Below are 15493 nucleotides of genomic sequence, written 5' to 3' on the forward strand. Positions count from 1 at the left end.
AAAGCAAGACAGCATGCAAAACCACTGTTCTTCCCATTTAACATTTGGTTCCATGAATACGTATAGTTCTGGCTTCCTATATAACCAAAGGATGTCAGCTAAGACGAAGATCAGATAAGATTAAATAAAAGAGCTGAAGGAGGATGTGTTGGTAAAATTGATATAGTTACCTTCTTTTAGAGAAGAAGTAATCACACTTGTCTATAATTTGATTAAATCTTGACCTAAAGCAACTTCAACCCTAAATGAGATCATCTGTCCAAGAGTTTAACATACTTTGAATTCACATACTTTGTAAGTTTTTGTTCTCTTGAGTGGTCCTCTCTAGACAGCAATAAAAACATACACTCTAGTACCCAGTAGTTCCTAAATAACTGATTTCGCCGGGTAAAAATTCAAAGCAGAGCTAGTTAAGAACAATTGCATGGCCTTAGGTCTTGAAAACCAGAATGACCCACTGTCTGATTGACTGACTATTTAACTGCATGCTACTCAAGCTTTGTATCTTGCAGACTTGGTGATAGGAAAGTGGATTTTCACTGGATCATCAAAAAACATTTTTGACCTAGGGTCAAATTTTAACTCTCTTCCACTTCCTGCTGAGATGCTGAGCTGTTCAAAATAAAAAAGGTTGCCAACATAAAAAAAGCAAATTTATACACATGCTTTTCTGTGAACATTCTCAGAAATGGTTTAACTGTTTGTGGTCAAACTTTGCGTAAACTGTTGTCTTAAGCAAAAGCCAGGTGGAGAAAACTGAACCCTAAAAAGATGATAAAGCTGAATAACTGGAAAAAAACCACCCAACCCTTTGAAATGTAAATCCTCAGATAGTGTGATTTCTGCTTTATCCCAGATAGACTGTCTAAACCCATACTTTTATCTTCTGCTCCAGGTAACAACAGTAATGGTGTCTGCCCAGGGAGGGAGAGAGCTGGAATCGTGCAGAGTACTAGTGAGGCCAGCAAACTTAAGGCTGGGGGAAACAAAAATTAGTAGTCAGAGCTCAGTATCATCTGGCAGTGGTTAACCCAAACACCAGCCCTGAGCAAGGGCTTGGCTGTGGCTTCACGTCCAAATTGCTGCAAGGAGAGGAGAGATCTCTGAGTGTTGCTCTGCTGAAAGACTCTGTTTTGCTTCTGTCCTGTGGCAGGATGACTCTATTTTTCCAGCCTGTGATGTTTTAGTCTTTCTATTTAAGGTGAAAAACCTCAGAAACTGTATGTTTTCTTTAACGTCTCTTAGTGTCTTCAGTCTGAGAGGACGCAGTTATTATTTATATACACCAGCCCTTTGTTCTTGTTTAGGCTGCTGTAGCTTGTCTGAAATTACTCATTGGGTTCACGTCCCTGAAATTGGAGTAAGCTTTGTGGCATGGTATCCACGCTACAATACATCCCCAGCTGGAGTTCACTCCGGCGTAGTTACATTTCTGAAAAGTTGAGGCTTCCTGAGGGAAAGAGGTTGTGATAGGAAAGATGCTGTAATCTTAATTAGCCCTATCATGACCCAGACTCCGAGACAGGCACCCCAAAGTATTGATGTGTACTTCTCCCCTGAGATCCATAGGGAAATGACTCGATGAAATGTGGCCGATTCTCATCTTGCGCAACGTGAACTCGTTTGAGTAAAGCAAAGTAGCGTTACACAACTTCATTACAGCATGTGGTGAGTGCTTTAAAATCTGCTCTTTGGATGCCAAGCGGGCATTGGTGGTAGGGTGCTATTACCAAAAATGCATGGGGCTTCCTGGTGGGGCTCTGCAAGGCTGGTTAAGCTCCCTACACTGTGCAGTATTTGAAATCAAAATGTGATCGCTGATGATGCCAGTAGTGGGTGCTGCAGGGAACGGCTTGTTGGGGTTGTAAAAGGTGGTGAGGCAGAGCAGGCACCCTGGTTCATCTGGGCTGCTGGTTGCTTGGAGCCTGTTCGAAGAAAACTGAGCACAGCTGGGTGCATTTGGGATTGCTGGCTATTATTGCAGGAGGGGGAACTGCCTCTCAAATAGCAGGGCTTCAGAAATGTGAGGGGTCACAGTGGCATGAAGCAACTGAACCTGAGTGTTTGTGTGGCTGATGGGAGGAATGGAGAGGCAGGTGTGATGGTGTCTCTCTTCAGATGCTTGCTGGGCCAGTGCTAAGCAGTTCATGTTTATTTTCACAAAGGATAGGGGAATTGGGAAAAAGGGACACAAACCTTGTGCAAAAATGCTGGAAAAAATGCTTTAGAGTGAGAGATTAAAAATACTTGATTTCTCTGGCATAATAATGAGACCCTTCTGTAGTAATTGAGTTAAGGATCATAACTACCTCAGGAGGGAATGACAAGATTCTTTGACAAACATGACAAAAGCTTTACAGAAACCAATCACTTGATGTTAAACATCCCAGACAAATTCACCTTGTAGAAACAAAGTTTAAATGTGTTTAAAGTTTTAAATGATGGTGGTGATTATTCTCTGGTGTTCGGTACTAAATGGAGACATCTCCAACTCTCTATATTTTCTGGGGCATCATTACCGAATGGGTCTGTTTCTACTACAGTTCTGCAGGGACTGCAGGAGCCCTGTCACTTCCAATTTTTTTATTAATGATTTGGAAAGAAGTGCCAATGTCTCAATAAAAATCTGTGTTGACACAATGGTGGTTGGAGTAACCGTTCCTGGAGCAATCAGACCAAGAAGCTTAAAAGCAAACTTTTTTCAAGCAACATTCATTGAACTCACTACAGGACTGAGCAAAACTCCCTGCCTTGTTTTATACAGGATGCAGACTGAATGACCTAACGGGACTGGTTGGCCCTAAAATAGAATTAGTCATATTGCTTGTGTGAGTGAAGTAAGCAGCAGCAGACACACCCATGGGTATCTGCATAATTTATTTTAAATCACTTTAGGCAGGCAAAGAATATGACATTCAGGAGCACATAAATTTATGGGGGATAGTTTTCCTTAGATTGTCAGCGGGAAGAAGCACATGCCTCCAGAGGCACAGCAGAGCACCTAGGTGAGCTGGCTAGAAATACAGTATTCTTCATCATCTCCAGAGGTTACTTGAAGCCAAGGAACATCCTTATACTGCATATTGTATTTTAAACTACAAAAATAATAGTATTTTAATGTTTCTAGTGTTTTTGGCAGTATACGAATTTCTCATTGAGAATGTAATGGGAATCTCTGTTTTGATTTTCTCTTGGTACTTTGAGTAAACATTGTAAGAATGGCAAACCTCACACCTGAGATTTAATTTTGGCATGATTTTAAGGGATGGGGTGCTGTTATAGTCAGCAATAATTTGGTGTAAAATATTATGCTGCCAAGTCTTGGGAGTTACAAAATATTAAATGTTCATGTCCCATGAAATTACAGATTTGAGCCAACTGCAGAGCACAGAAATCTCTTGGTATTTTAACACAAATAAAAACTGTGCATCTGAAACAGTATCTAATTACATTCTGTGTGTTAGGATGTCAGCATTAGCATAAAACCTCTCCCCAAAGGGGTAAATCCACAGATAAAAAAGGACACCATGAAAATGCAATAGCAAACCAAACTAGGAGAAATGCATAAATATCAGACAGTAACACTTCTTCCTAATCCCTTACTCACAGCCTTTCTGTTAAAAATTAGATATGTAAAGAATCATCTTGTGCTCTAGAACATAAGATTTTTATACCTTTCTTTGCATAACAACAAGTTAGTGGTAATGACTCATGAAGTTATTCAGCCCTTCGTAAAAGACCAACTTTTGTTTGACTGCATGACCTCCCTTACAAGCAAATTCCACAAGATGATTCCAGCATATGTCCATAAAGTAGTTGTGTCAGAATTTATTGCCTTGTAATGCAATAATAATCTCCTTGTTCTTCTAGTGAGTAAAAAGTAAAGACGAGGAAGATGGACCAGTTTTTGCTTTCTTTTATTCTATAGACTTTATTTAAAGCCTAAGAACCAGGTCTTTTTTATGTAGATCTAATCTCATGGATAACAAAATGGTTATAATTCGGCTTGCTTTGCTACCTTAAAGCTTTTAATGCTCTGAATATGAATTTTGTTCCAAAATGTGAATCAAAATCCTTCCATACAATCTATTTTTGTCTTTTGATTTTTCTTTTATACCTTCATGAAAGAAGTGTGATTTTCCAGAGCCTTTCAGGGAGCAGCAGTACATACAGTGTTATAAGCAATAGGTTTGTAGCGTATAAACTGCCCAGATTCGTGCTAGAGCATGAGTTAGTGGAGAGGGCACTCACTTGAAAGGCAGGAGGCATGACTCTGTCTCCAGTTCTTCCACTGACTTGTTGTCTAACTGCTGCCAAGTTCTTCCATCTCTGTGTCTTTGTTTCTCCTCTCTCTGTTTTGTATTTTTGGTTAGATTTCAAATTATTTTCAGCTGGGGGATTATCTCTCACTATGTTTGTGGAACGTCTAGCACAACAGAGCTTCAATGCTGACTGCAGTCTCTAGGCACTACCTTAACATAAATAAGAGGGAGGGAGAGAGTTTCATTCTTTCCAAGGTACTCTGTTTTTGCTGTCTGCAGACCAAACACAAAATGCAAAATCACAGCCTTTGATTGCTAATGACTCGCCTCTTCCTTGGTGTCTTCACCTAGTTGCTGCCATGACATCTTGTTTCTGTAAATTGATTTTTTGATTATGTCGGTTTTCCAGATCCTGCTGAAAAGATTTGGGTAAGGTGGGCAGGTATTTAAGGCAAAGATATGGTATGAGTAGGTGTACAGTGTAGGGCACGTAGAGCCTGTGCCATGCAGTATGGTGTTGAGATCTATACAGCAAAGTGCAGAGCCACACGGGGACAGTGAAGCAATGACCTCTACAGTTTGTAAGTCAACACCAGCTCTGCGGTCTTTGCAGGTCTCTGTGTATGTGCACCTTTACTGTCCCTGGAATAACGTGGCTACTCCAGGGATGCTAAAATCCCTGTACTTTTGCCACGGAGAGTTTATACCGTTTAGTTTGTTTTGCCCAGACCTGCTACTCTGTAGCAATATTTATGCCAGCTGGCTGCCTTTCAAGTTCTGCTGTGTCTGTCTAATTTGCAAAACTCTTTGAGATTTTGTTCTCTGTTCTCAGCTAATCCAATAGAAAATCTCTGGTTTTTTTGTTAATTATCTGTTGCACCAATACAAATGATTTTTTTTTTTTTTTGCTCTCAACTGGAGACCCACTTGAGCCTCCTGCTGTATTAGAAATGAGATTTTGTGAGAAAAGAATGGATATAATATACTTATTTACTGGTATAAATGCAGTCATTAGGTTATACTGGAAAATGATCCTCCATACGTAGGACTTAGGTCTTCCTGGTCTAACCTGCGAGGCGCAGCATTGCTTGGAGGTGCCACAGCAGTTGACATTGCTGCCCTATGGTCCATTCTCCACTGCCATCATTGTGACTCCCACAGCTTCACTGCCTTCTGTCTTGCTTGTAGTGTGGGACTGACTTTGAGACCACTTCCTTCATGGTCTTTCACCTGACACAAAGGGTTTGGGGCATTTACCTTTTGTAGATGAATTATATTTACCGTAAATCTCTTCTGTTTCTCAGGACCGATGTTCTTCTGCAGAGTCTGACCAAATAAACACACTTTGTCTAAAAGACAAAGTTCCGGAGAGTCCTGGAGGAAACAGATCCTGTGACACAACCCAGTAACAGAACCAAGGGAACAGTCATCCTTTGCCTTTCTTTAGTTTATTTATCCTTTATTTAGTTACCAGAGTTTAACAAGGGAGTGATTTTGGCTGGAATATGAAAGCAACTGAGCTCCGCTGTGCTAATTGTGCTGGCTTTGAGGTTGGTGGAAGATTTGGTCCACGCTGAATAGCAGTCTTCCCCAATTTGTACTGTCCTGCTTACTCCACAAGAACACACTGGAGAGCTGTGCACTGTTTATCCTGAGCTCTTTGAAATGTGAATCACTCCAGGACAGCCTCTCCCAGGCTAGACTAGGAAAGCTTATTATCACTGATTTACAAGCCTTTAGAGATCAAAATGGGCCAAACCAACATTTCCTCCCTTCTCCTTTAAAACCACAACAGAGCGTCTGTCTGCTTTTGAAAGTAAAAATTCTTTCCATAGTGATTTTATTCTTTTGCACTTCTACTGACAAATAATTTACTAATTTCTCCCTATTGTTTCAAAACAGCTTGCAACTAATGAGGGTTTGGTTTTTTTTTAAGCATTAGTTTTTTTGTTGTTTGTGCAGCAGCATCCACACTGACTTCAGCTGAACCCTGGCAGTAACAGACCTAATTCTTGGGCCGTTCTGTAACATGTGTGTATGCTGAAGACAAAAGGGACAAGCTTCATTTCCAGAGGGAAATGAGGACAGCCACTGACAACCACCTTATAACATGGACCACTTCAGTGGCCTTGCAGTGTTACGTGTCATATTCCCTCTATTTTTAGAGCATGCTCATTTTCTTCTTATTAGGTTAGGTGTTCACTTACAGAAAGTAATCTGCTGTTTCATAGCTTAGTTTATTAATAGAAAGACTGGGGAAGTGCACATAAGCAGGTTACTGGGCTGATAGGATTGCTGGGTTGTAGTACTTGTAAAATAGATTACCTCTCTCAACTGTTAATGGACAAGTGTTTTGCCACAGTGCTGTAATCTCACACAAGGGTTTCTAGGGACATGTAGTGTGACAGATGCCAGCACTGGCCAACGGCATGGCAGATGCGGGGGCTCAGTGCAGAGCTCTCTGCTGCTTGCTGCTTGGTTCTTGTGGTGCAAGTCCCTACACCTGTGTGCCCTGGATACAACAGCAGCTCTTGCTCTTTGTGAAACTCCTTGGCCTAAAAATCCTGCACTCTTAAAACATAAGCATTACTGATGACATAATCCCAGTGTAAAGAAGATTAGTCAGCCAAATACTGACTCTCTAAACTCTAGGGGTCACACTAAAAAAATTCTATAAAAGCATAGAAATCAGTGTAAAAGAAGACAAAATGAGTGAGCTCTTCTGGATTAGGGAAGGAATCCTTCTTTATTTTGGTGGCAACCTGCCTATAAATTCTTAGTCTGCTGTTTCTTTAACTTGCTGGAGTTGTCAAACAACTTTATGAGACAACAGTGGCATTCCTTCACTACATGAAAGAGTCAGGTTGGGATTCACGTTACCATTACTGGTGTCTGTTGGGGCAGAAAATAATTTCACACAGTTAGAGCTTCTCCTGTGAGCTGGTTCAGGGAACAGCCTTGGTTATTAGCTGAGCTAAACTACGCACCCACTCTCAGTAGTGTATGCAAGGGTTGCAGGTAGTATAGCACAAGACATGGATCTTGAATAGACCTGTAAGTACAAACAAGACCTCAGGGCTGTCAGAAACCATATGACTACCTGCTCTAAATGAAAGGCACCGTTCCTTGTCACCTTGTGTAATGCAACCATAAAGACAGGCGTATAAATATGCATGTATCCTAAGGGGAAGGTGATAGAAGGAGCGTATGGCAACTGTCAGTTGTGTTGCTTGGTACACTGTTAATGGTGAGAAGAAGAACGTGCAGATAACAGGAAACAGTATCTATATCAGAAGGCTAGGATTTGGGCTTCAGGCTGTGGAAAGTGGTTGAACTATAGCATTTAGTTTAAAATGTAACCTGGATCAGAATAACCTCTGTGGTTCAGTTATAAACCTGTGTATACAGTACACTGTGCTAAGCCGCATATCCACAATGTGTGTATGAACAAACTACCTTCTGACTTGTTGTCCAGTTTTTCTGCAGAATCAAAGAATTTATTCTGGCACCCTCAGCCATTTTTTCCCCCTCCTAACCACATCAAGAACATTCCTAGCATTTTCCCTAAGAGGTTACAATCATTTCAATCATAACTTGAATAAAAAATGTTGGCATTTGTCAACACGTTTATAAAATCTTCACCTGGAATCTCTCTTTTCTTGCTAATGAAAAACACCTGACTGCAGAAAAGCATTAATTGACATAAAAGTGCTGGCAAAGCAGCATGCAAACAGCAGATTTAATCTTGAGAACTGTGCCCATACCATGGCTTTACTACTTTGGCTTTTGTACACTAAATAGCTAAACACAGTTGGCTACATGAGGTTGCCCGTTCTGCTGGAGTGCTGCAAGGAGACAGGGTGTAAAGGGGGCTGCCAACATCCTCCCTCCCTCCCTCTGTGGTAATAAAGGTGAAGGAGCAGTGAATGAAAATGGAAAAGAATGAGCTGGAAGGGAAAAGAGAAGATGAACAGAAGATGAAGACGTGTGGAAGTTGCCCCAACACAAAGTGGGAGATACTGGCATTCGTTTTAAGAGTGCCAGTCCACACCTGCTAAGAACAGGAGCTTCTGCAAAATTTGTCCTGTATTCCAAGAAATAACAAACATATTGAATCGGGCACTGATAATGGTGATGTCAGTGTGTATGATTTTATTACCCTATTCCATCATCCTAAGAGCAACTGCTGAAAGTTGTCGCAGAGTTTGTTTTTGGAACCAGAACCACCTTTGGAGAGACATTCGTACATTTCCAGTGCCAAATGCCAAAGATACAGTGCCCCTTTTCACATAAATGCACAGATCACACCTCAGAGAAATCTAAATTAAGCCCTTTTGCTAATTGCTAGTTGCTAATTCATCAGCTGTGACACCTTCATTTCTGAAGAAGTAGAAGGGGGGTCCCTGGGGTGGGGGCTTGTTACTGCAGCAATGTTCAGAGGACATGTTAATGGAGAGGTGCAGAGATGTTTTATTAACTCAGAATAACAGCTGCACCAGGAAGGTTTCATTAACTTTCTTCAACCATACAAACATTGCGGGTTGAGACTGCTAAAGTCAGTGAAGAGATTTAGGCCTATCACCACAGCTAACACCTGGAAACCCTCAGATACAGTCAGTTTCTAATGCATTGGTGAGATATGATAAGGCAGGAGGGACCTCAGGAGGAGTTATCTGCTGTTATTTAAACTTAAAACACAGGAAAAATCCAGGCAGCAGAATGTGATTTGGGACAATAGCTGCTTCCTGAGCTGTGTGCTGTGTGGAGCCCCTGCCCGTGGTGACCTGACCTGCTCTTCCTGAACTGGTAAGTGTCTGAGAAGGGCTTGCAGAAGTGAGGTTGTATTTCAAAAAGATTTGTGGTAGCAAGCACAAGTTCATGTGCCTACCTAATCCCACCCAAAGTGAACTGCACTTCAGAGGTAACCTCCAAGTGGTGTAAAAGTGTCACATTGTCCAGCACTCGTGGTCACGCAGGGGAATGTGAAAGGGGCTCTGAATACAGCACTGGGTCTGTTAGGGAGGTTTGCAATGCCAGTGGACAACGGGCTTTGCAGTGCAGAACGTGCCCAGCCCGTTCCCTCACCTTCCTTCCTGCATGGCCTCCTTCCCAAGAAAAAAACAACCACAACATCAATCAGTCCACCTGTAGCTGGCAACACATAACCCAGACACCTGCATGCCAGGCACAGCTGGATGTTTGCTACTATTGACCCAGTGTAGTGCAAGCTGCGTACTGATTGTTTGATCAAGGTGGTTTGGGAGCAGGGAGCATTGGAGGATAATTTGCAGCAAAATTAAGAAGCTGTGTTTTCCCTGGCTGCCTTCGTTTCCCTCCTCTCTTTAAAACTCTCCTTACTTTTTAACAATGCTTGCTTTGGGCATGTGCTCATGGTGAACCTGGGGAATTTGTTTTGTTAAAAGAAGGCATGTGTGCCTGTGAGCCAGATTTTCCTCTGCTAGCGTAAAATCAGATGCGTAGTACAATCTCTTCCAGATAAAGAAGAGTCTTTGGAAGTGGAGCGTGATTAAGAGTAACAGGAATATATCTTTGCACAGATAAACAAGACATACAAAGTTACATCTGAGGGAAATGGAGAAAGGCAACAGAACAGTGAAGCTGTGGAAAGGAAACGGGTCCTTCAGTGGAGCCTTGGAGGTGAGAATGTAGATGAAAAAGTAGCTGGACACAGGAAAAGGTAGAAAATCAGTGAAACGGGATGTGACTATCAGTACAGTAAAGGTATGGATGAAAAGAGTGATAGGACATATTGTGGGGCTTCTGAAGGAAAGAAAATGAGAATTATAAAAAGAGAAAGAATAGTATATGAAGATGTGTAAAGTAAAAGCTATAATGACATGGCATGAAAAGGATGCCCTGAGGAAGTGGTTGGACTAAACAACCTTCTGAGATCCCTTCCGACCTGAATGGTTCTGTGGAAGGAAGCAAGCCTACAAGCAATTAATACATTTGTGGATTATTATTGTTATATTTGCGTTTTGGTAACACTTGGAAGCTTCATGGTGTCGAACACCACTGTTGAAAGGGTGCAGTATATGCAGATATGCTTATGCTCTATGCAGAACATACACCTATGTAATTCTTCTTACCTCTTGTTTTATATTTCTACTTTGTCTCACTAAGTTTGAAGGACATTAGTATCTTTGGCTGTTTGTGATACTGTAGTCAAGTAAACAGAGAATGACAAAAATAGTAGAAAACGTGTTTCTAAAGCAGTAAGCAAAGTAATCAACTTTCCCTTGAGTAAGAAACTCAGTGGACAATTTTCCGAAATGTCAGGGACAAAATTTTCCCAGTCAGGGAAAAAAATTTCAAAGTTTAGCAAGGTGTCACCTAAATAGAGTAGCCAGGTGTTTAAGTGTGTACCTGTCTGGCAATTTCATTTAACTATTTAAACAAGAAAGCCTGTTTCTGAAAGCCTGTCCCCTCATGGATCCTGAGCATTGGCTTATCTGAAAAGAAAATCCCTTGAAAAAAAATTACTGTGAGATCAGATCTGGACAGTACAAAAACCTCCACAAACCCCCCAACAAACCAACCTTTTTGGGGTTCTATTTCTCCAGCAGGAGAAAAAGGTAAAGCAAACTCTTCATTCCCTCAGTCTTATTGAGAGAGTACTTTTGCTGGACAGGATGAAGTGATTGGCATTGATTTTGTACTATCACACTTACAAATGTTTTTTTGGTGTGTGGAAATGTGGCATGCGGACCTTTTGCCTGTGGGAAACCCAGGCTCCTGATCCTTTTTTTTCAGTCTTCTCTCTATAGTTGCCCTAAACTGTAGTGGGTTGGCTACTGAACTGGTGTAAACAGTCACGGCTCTGTTCAAGGTACTGAGCATAGGTCATATCTTGCAATTGAGGATCTGCTCCTAACTTTCCGTGCGTGGAAGCTCTTCATCACAGCTAATCGTTAGCTGTATCTTTGTGGATGCAGGAATGACAAAAACCCTCTCCCCAAGTACTTCAGCTCACAGTTGAACTGCGTTGTAATTTTATGTCTGCTTTTCTAGTCTGTTTTGAGTGATGTCTGTAACTGTTCTTTCCTAGAAACAAAAATCACTGAACTCCTATGAGAAAAGGCTCAGGCTTCTTGAAATACATTTGGGAGCTTTGAGATGCTTAAGACTTCAGCATTCCCAAAGATTAATGGCTATTTCTGTGGTTTTTCAGCATACTTCCAAAGCAACAGGAATTGAATCATCTAGAAAGTGACCAGCCAAAAATCTAGAGCACGGTGGAAAGGTCCCTAAAATATCTGGTGTTGAGAGCAGTTGTTTGGCTTTTCTGGCATCACTTAAATAAGATGGTTCTCATTATAATCGCCTTCTACTCTGATATTAGGTAGCAGCTTTTCACATGGGCTATACCAACTCGTCTCATTTTAAATCCCAAGATACTTGGTGATTTGTTTATATCCCCTATCGCAGTATTAGAGTACATGATAATCTTAAAATTCGTGCAGCTTCTTTTAAAATAAGTTTCTAGATTCCATGTGTGTGAAAGAAAAGCTTCAAAATATGGTGTAGGTATTCCTGAGAGGCTCAGAAACCAACAGGCAAAGTAAAAGAATCACATGTCTTTGTATGTGGTCACATAATTTCTAAGTTAAACACACACAAAGTTCCCCTCTTTCTCTTTCCTCTTGCTCACTCTCTTCAGATAACTTCACGTTCAGTTGATGTGTCTATTTATTCACCTTTCCAGCATACATCACTCACAAGCATGCTGGAGTTTCCTGTTAAGAAATGAGAACTACCAAACATGTTATTGCTGTTGCTTATCACCTGAAAAGGCAACCAGAAATTGTTCTGTGGTCATTTGGATGTTACGCAATGGGGGCTGAAGGTGTCTTTGTTCCAAATACCAAAAAGCACTAAAATACTACTTTCTGAGAGCTGAAGAAAAAAATACTGCCCTTGGAAACACGCATCTGTCTAAATCTTGAAGCCTTTCTCATTGCATCCAATTCTGGAGGGATATTTTTGGCTGTTGAATTTAGCCCTTTAGAACGTCTTGTGGTTTCTTCCAGGATGGAGCTCAATAAATTACTCTCTTCACAAACAACTGAAGTGTGGTTCGGTGGTTCGGATCTCCTGCAGGGTTCAGAAGTTCAGAGCACAAAAGCCCATCTCAGTGTCCATTCTCCCATACACAACCAGCAATGGTTTCCATGGATGGGGTCTAGGCCATGAATGCTTGTAAGGGTCCATGCCAGTACTGCTCTCTGAAGCAGCTTTAGAGCGGAGGAACTGATGTTTGAGCAGAGGAGGAGATGTTTATGTCCCTCGTGTCTCTGACACCTCTATTTGGACTCAGGCAGAAGCCAGCCCCAAGAGAAGCAGACGTGCTTACAGACGCACGTGCGCCCACCCATCTGCCCCCCCCCCCCCCCGCACACACGCGCAACAGGGGCATCCAAGCTTGTGAACGTTTTTCTCTGCTGCCTTAATTAAATCAATATTGTTTATTACGTGGGTCTGTTTTCTTTCTTTCAACACCTCTGTTTTTAGGTTATAATTCCTTTATATCTTCATTGTTTTTTAGTAATTGGACAAAGTGTTTCCCAGCTTAACTTTTTAGTGAATGGCAGGAATCCCAGCAGCCATGTCACAGGGCCAGGATTTCAGTATTTCCAGAGCCACACATTTGTCCAGGATATTTATGTCATATTTAGCCTGGTTACTAGAAGCAGAATTTTAAGAGTGGAAAATTTTCCTTTTTTTTTTTTTAAGCATAGATTTACTTCTTATAAACCTGGGATTAGTACCTCAGCAGCTATGGGTTTGACTCTGTAGCTAGGGGCTCTAGGCTGAGACCCTGGGCCCAGCTCTGAAGCTGAACCTTGGCTCCAGCTGGTGGCTCTGGCCCCGGGAGGTTTTCTCATACACGGCAGTAGCAGTTCAGCATCAAATCCCGCTCCCCAAAATCCCTGGTGTAGGAATGATGCCTGACCAAAATGTGACATAGCTGGGAGAAGCCCCCAAACCTTTCCTCGCACCCACCTGCCCAGCCTCAGCCGAGGGCTATAATCCGGCCCTTACGCTGCCGTACCTGCAGCCACCTCTACAGCATCTGGGTAGAAAAAAGGGGGTTGCTTGGGTCCCTCTTTATTTTTGAACACAAGGAAAAAGTAAAAAAAACCTGTGTGATAATCTTTTTGCATCACTTTATTTGGGGATGGATAAAGAGTTTACAGAGATAAGTGGCTTCTGACTAGATTTGAAACTGAGGCTTTAAAATCAGTTGGTAAGCAGGCCTCCTACGTGTCTTTGCAGATACCAGGCATGGAGGCTAATGTGTGAATCCTGCAAGTTTCTGACAACCCTTGCTGCTCACTAACACTAACAGGACTTGAAATCTGCTTCATAGGATCAGACCCAAAAAGTTTCCAGTACAGCCATCTTAGCAGCATCTGTAAGTATATATACAGTAAGCATGTGCACTCAAATTCCTGCTGCTCCTTTGTTGTTTTGCCAAAATTCATCCTTTGTACAAAACCAGGTGTATTTTGCTGATGTTTCTTAGAAGCCTTCATAAACCCTGTACATTTGGATGATTCTCAGTGAAACTGCCTGCAAGACTACATACAATTTTACATTGTTGACTTTTATACTTGTTAGGATCACCTACCACGACAATTAAAAATACTTCTGCCTTGCCAAGAGGGAGCTCTGAATGCATTCAGAGTCAACCTGCAAAACACAGCCTGAATTAAACGTGATTTTTTTGTATGTGGAGTTCTTGCAGGTTCAGCCTTTAGGTGGATATCCAGCTTTGCACATACAGTTTTCTATACAGTAAATGTATTTGCAAGTTCCTCATATCCTTTTTATCAAGAATAAATATTGTTAAAGTGCATGCATTCCTGATATCAAAATAATGATCAACTGCAAGATGGTGAAGGTTCCACTCACAAAATGAAATTGCAAAGGAAAAAAGGATGTTCAAATTAAAACTGAGGCTATATCTAGGGAACCGATATACTTGAGAGGGCTTCAGAGCTTCAAGGCTGGGAACATGCCCAGGTAGCATCCTGGTTCTGTGTTGCACTGAGGCAGTGCTGTACATCAGCTCCCTTCCTGCAGTGTGCTTTCCAAGAAAGCAATCCTGGGCCTGCGGGCTGTAAAGGAGTGAGGGTAAGCTCTGATCAGAGACCCAGGCTGGGCAATTTGGGACCAAGGACCTATGCGCTATTTGTTCTTTGCGGGAAAAGCATACAGAAGGGACCGTACAGAGTGCAGCCCCTGCTCAATCTAGTCATAAGTTTTGAAATGTGAGACTTGGCAGCATCTGGGTGCCTAAATCCTCCTGACATATGGATCTGGCTCTACCTGACTTTCTGGCTTTCCACTTTCCCTGGCAGCTTGAGGTGTTCCTGTGCTTGTGTTCGCAACTTTTCCAGTCTCAAGAGGGTGGTGCAGCTTTGCATTATGGTTATGTCTGCACCTGAACAGGATCTTCAAAACAGACACTTCAGCTAAGCTCTTTGGGAAGTGTACTGCTTACAAAATGCCCATGGAAAACTCCCCTGCCTTGTTTTCATATTTGCTTTTTTTCTTTCATTTTTCAATAATGTAGTAGGGATAACATTAATGCAAGAAGTTTAGTTTTAATTCTTTCAGTCTCCCCCCCATCACGCTGCTTATGAGGGTATCTTACTGACCAGGCCAAGCTGGACACAATTCCTTCATCTTGTCCTGAAGCTGTGTCAGTATCACAAAATTTCACTAGACCAGCATGACAGCATGATTTTGTGACCTGAAGTGATCAGAAAGGAGGGTAGAGCCATGGATTTTTGTCTGGATTCTAGGCACTTTTAGTGTATTTTATGTCAAAAAAGTATTAGATAAAAGGCAGCAATCATCCAGGGGAGACGGATGACTAGTTTTAAGCACCTCTTAACTCAGTGTATTGACATTGAACAGATCACTACCTAAAGTGCTTCAGTTTCTGATCCCATTTTGTTCAGCTTGCTCTGTGTTGAAAGCTGCTAAGTATTGCCCATCACTTGGGAATTCTGCTATGGAGGCTGTAAACATAAAAGACATTGCATCTCCTAGGTTTTAAATACGTCTTTTATTAGATATGCCTCCTGGTTCCTTCTGCTCAGCTTTCACAAAATCTGTATTATTGGCATATCTTTATGTAGGGACATTATTTGTAGTGTTAATATTTAAAATATTCAAAGCCTCAGCTGTTGTAAACTTGA

At 41.6% G+C, this 15493-nt stretch overlaps 1 long non-coding RNA gene across 1 annotated transcript in view; it reads left to right on the top strand.

Moving 5' to 3' along the window:
• The window catches only part of LOC148053210 (uncharacterized), a 54782-nt gene extending 41109 nt beyond the window's left edge, over positions 1–13673 (top strand). Inside the window, exons 3-5 of the long non-coding RNA XR_015708825.1 lie at positions 8963–9068; positions 9821–9920; positions 13560–13673. This is a non-coding gene — a long non-coding RNA (uncharacterized LOC148053210). The remainder of the gene's footprint in view (positions 1–8962; positions 9069–9820; positions 9921–13559) is intronic.
• Positions 13674–15493: the final 1820 nt, after the last annotated feature.

The sequence above is a fragment of the Nipponia nippon genome, unplaced genomic scaffold, assembly GCF_047370975.1.
Source record: "Nipponia nippon isolate SJK-2023a ecotype South Korea unplaced genomic scaffold, ASM4737097v1 scaffold_4, whole genome shotgun sequence".
Lineage (NCBI taxonomy): Eukaryota > Metazoa > Chordata > Aves > Pelecaniformes > Threskiornithidae > Nipponia > Nipponia nippon.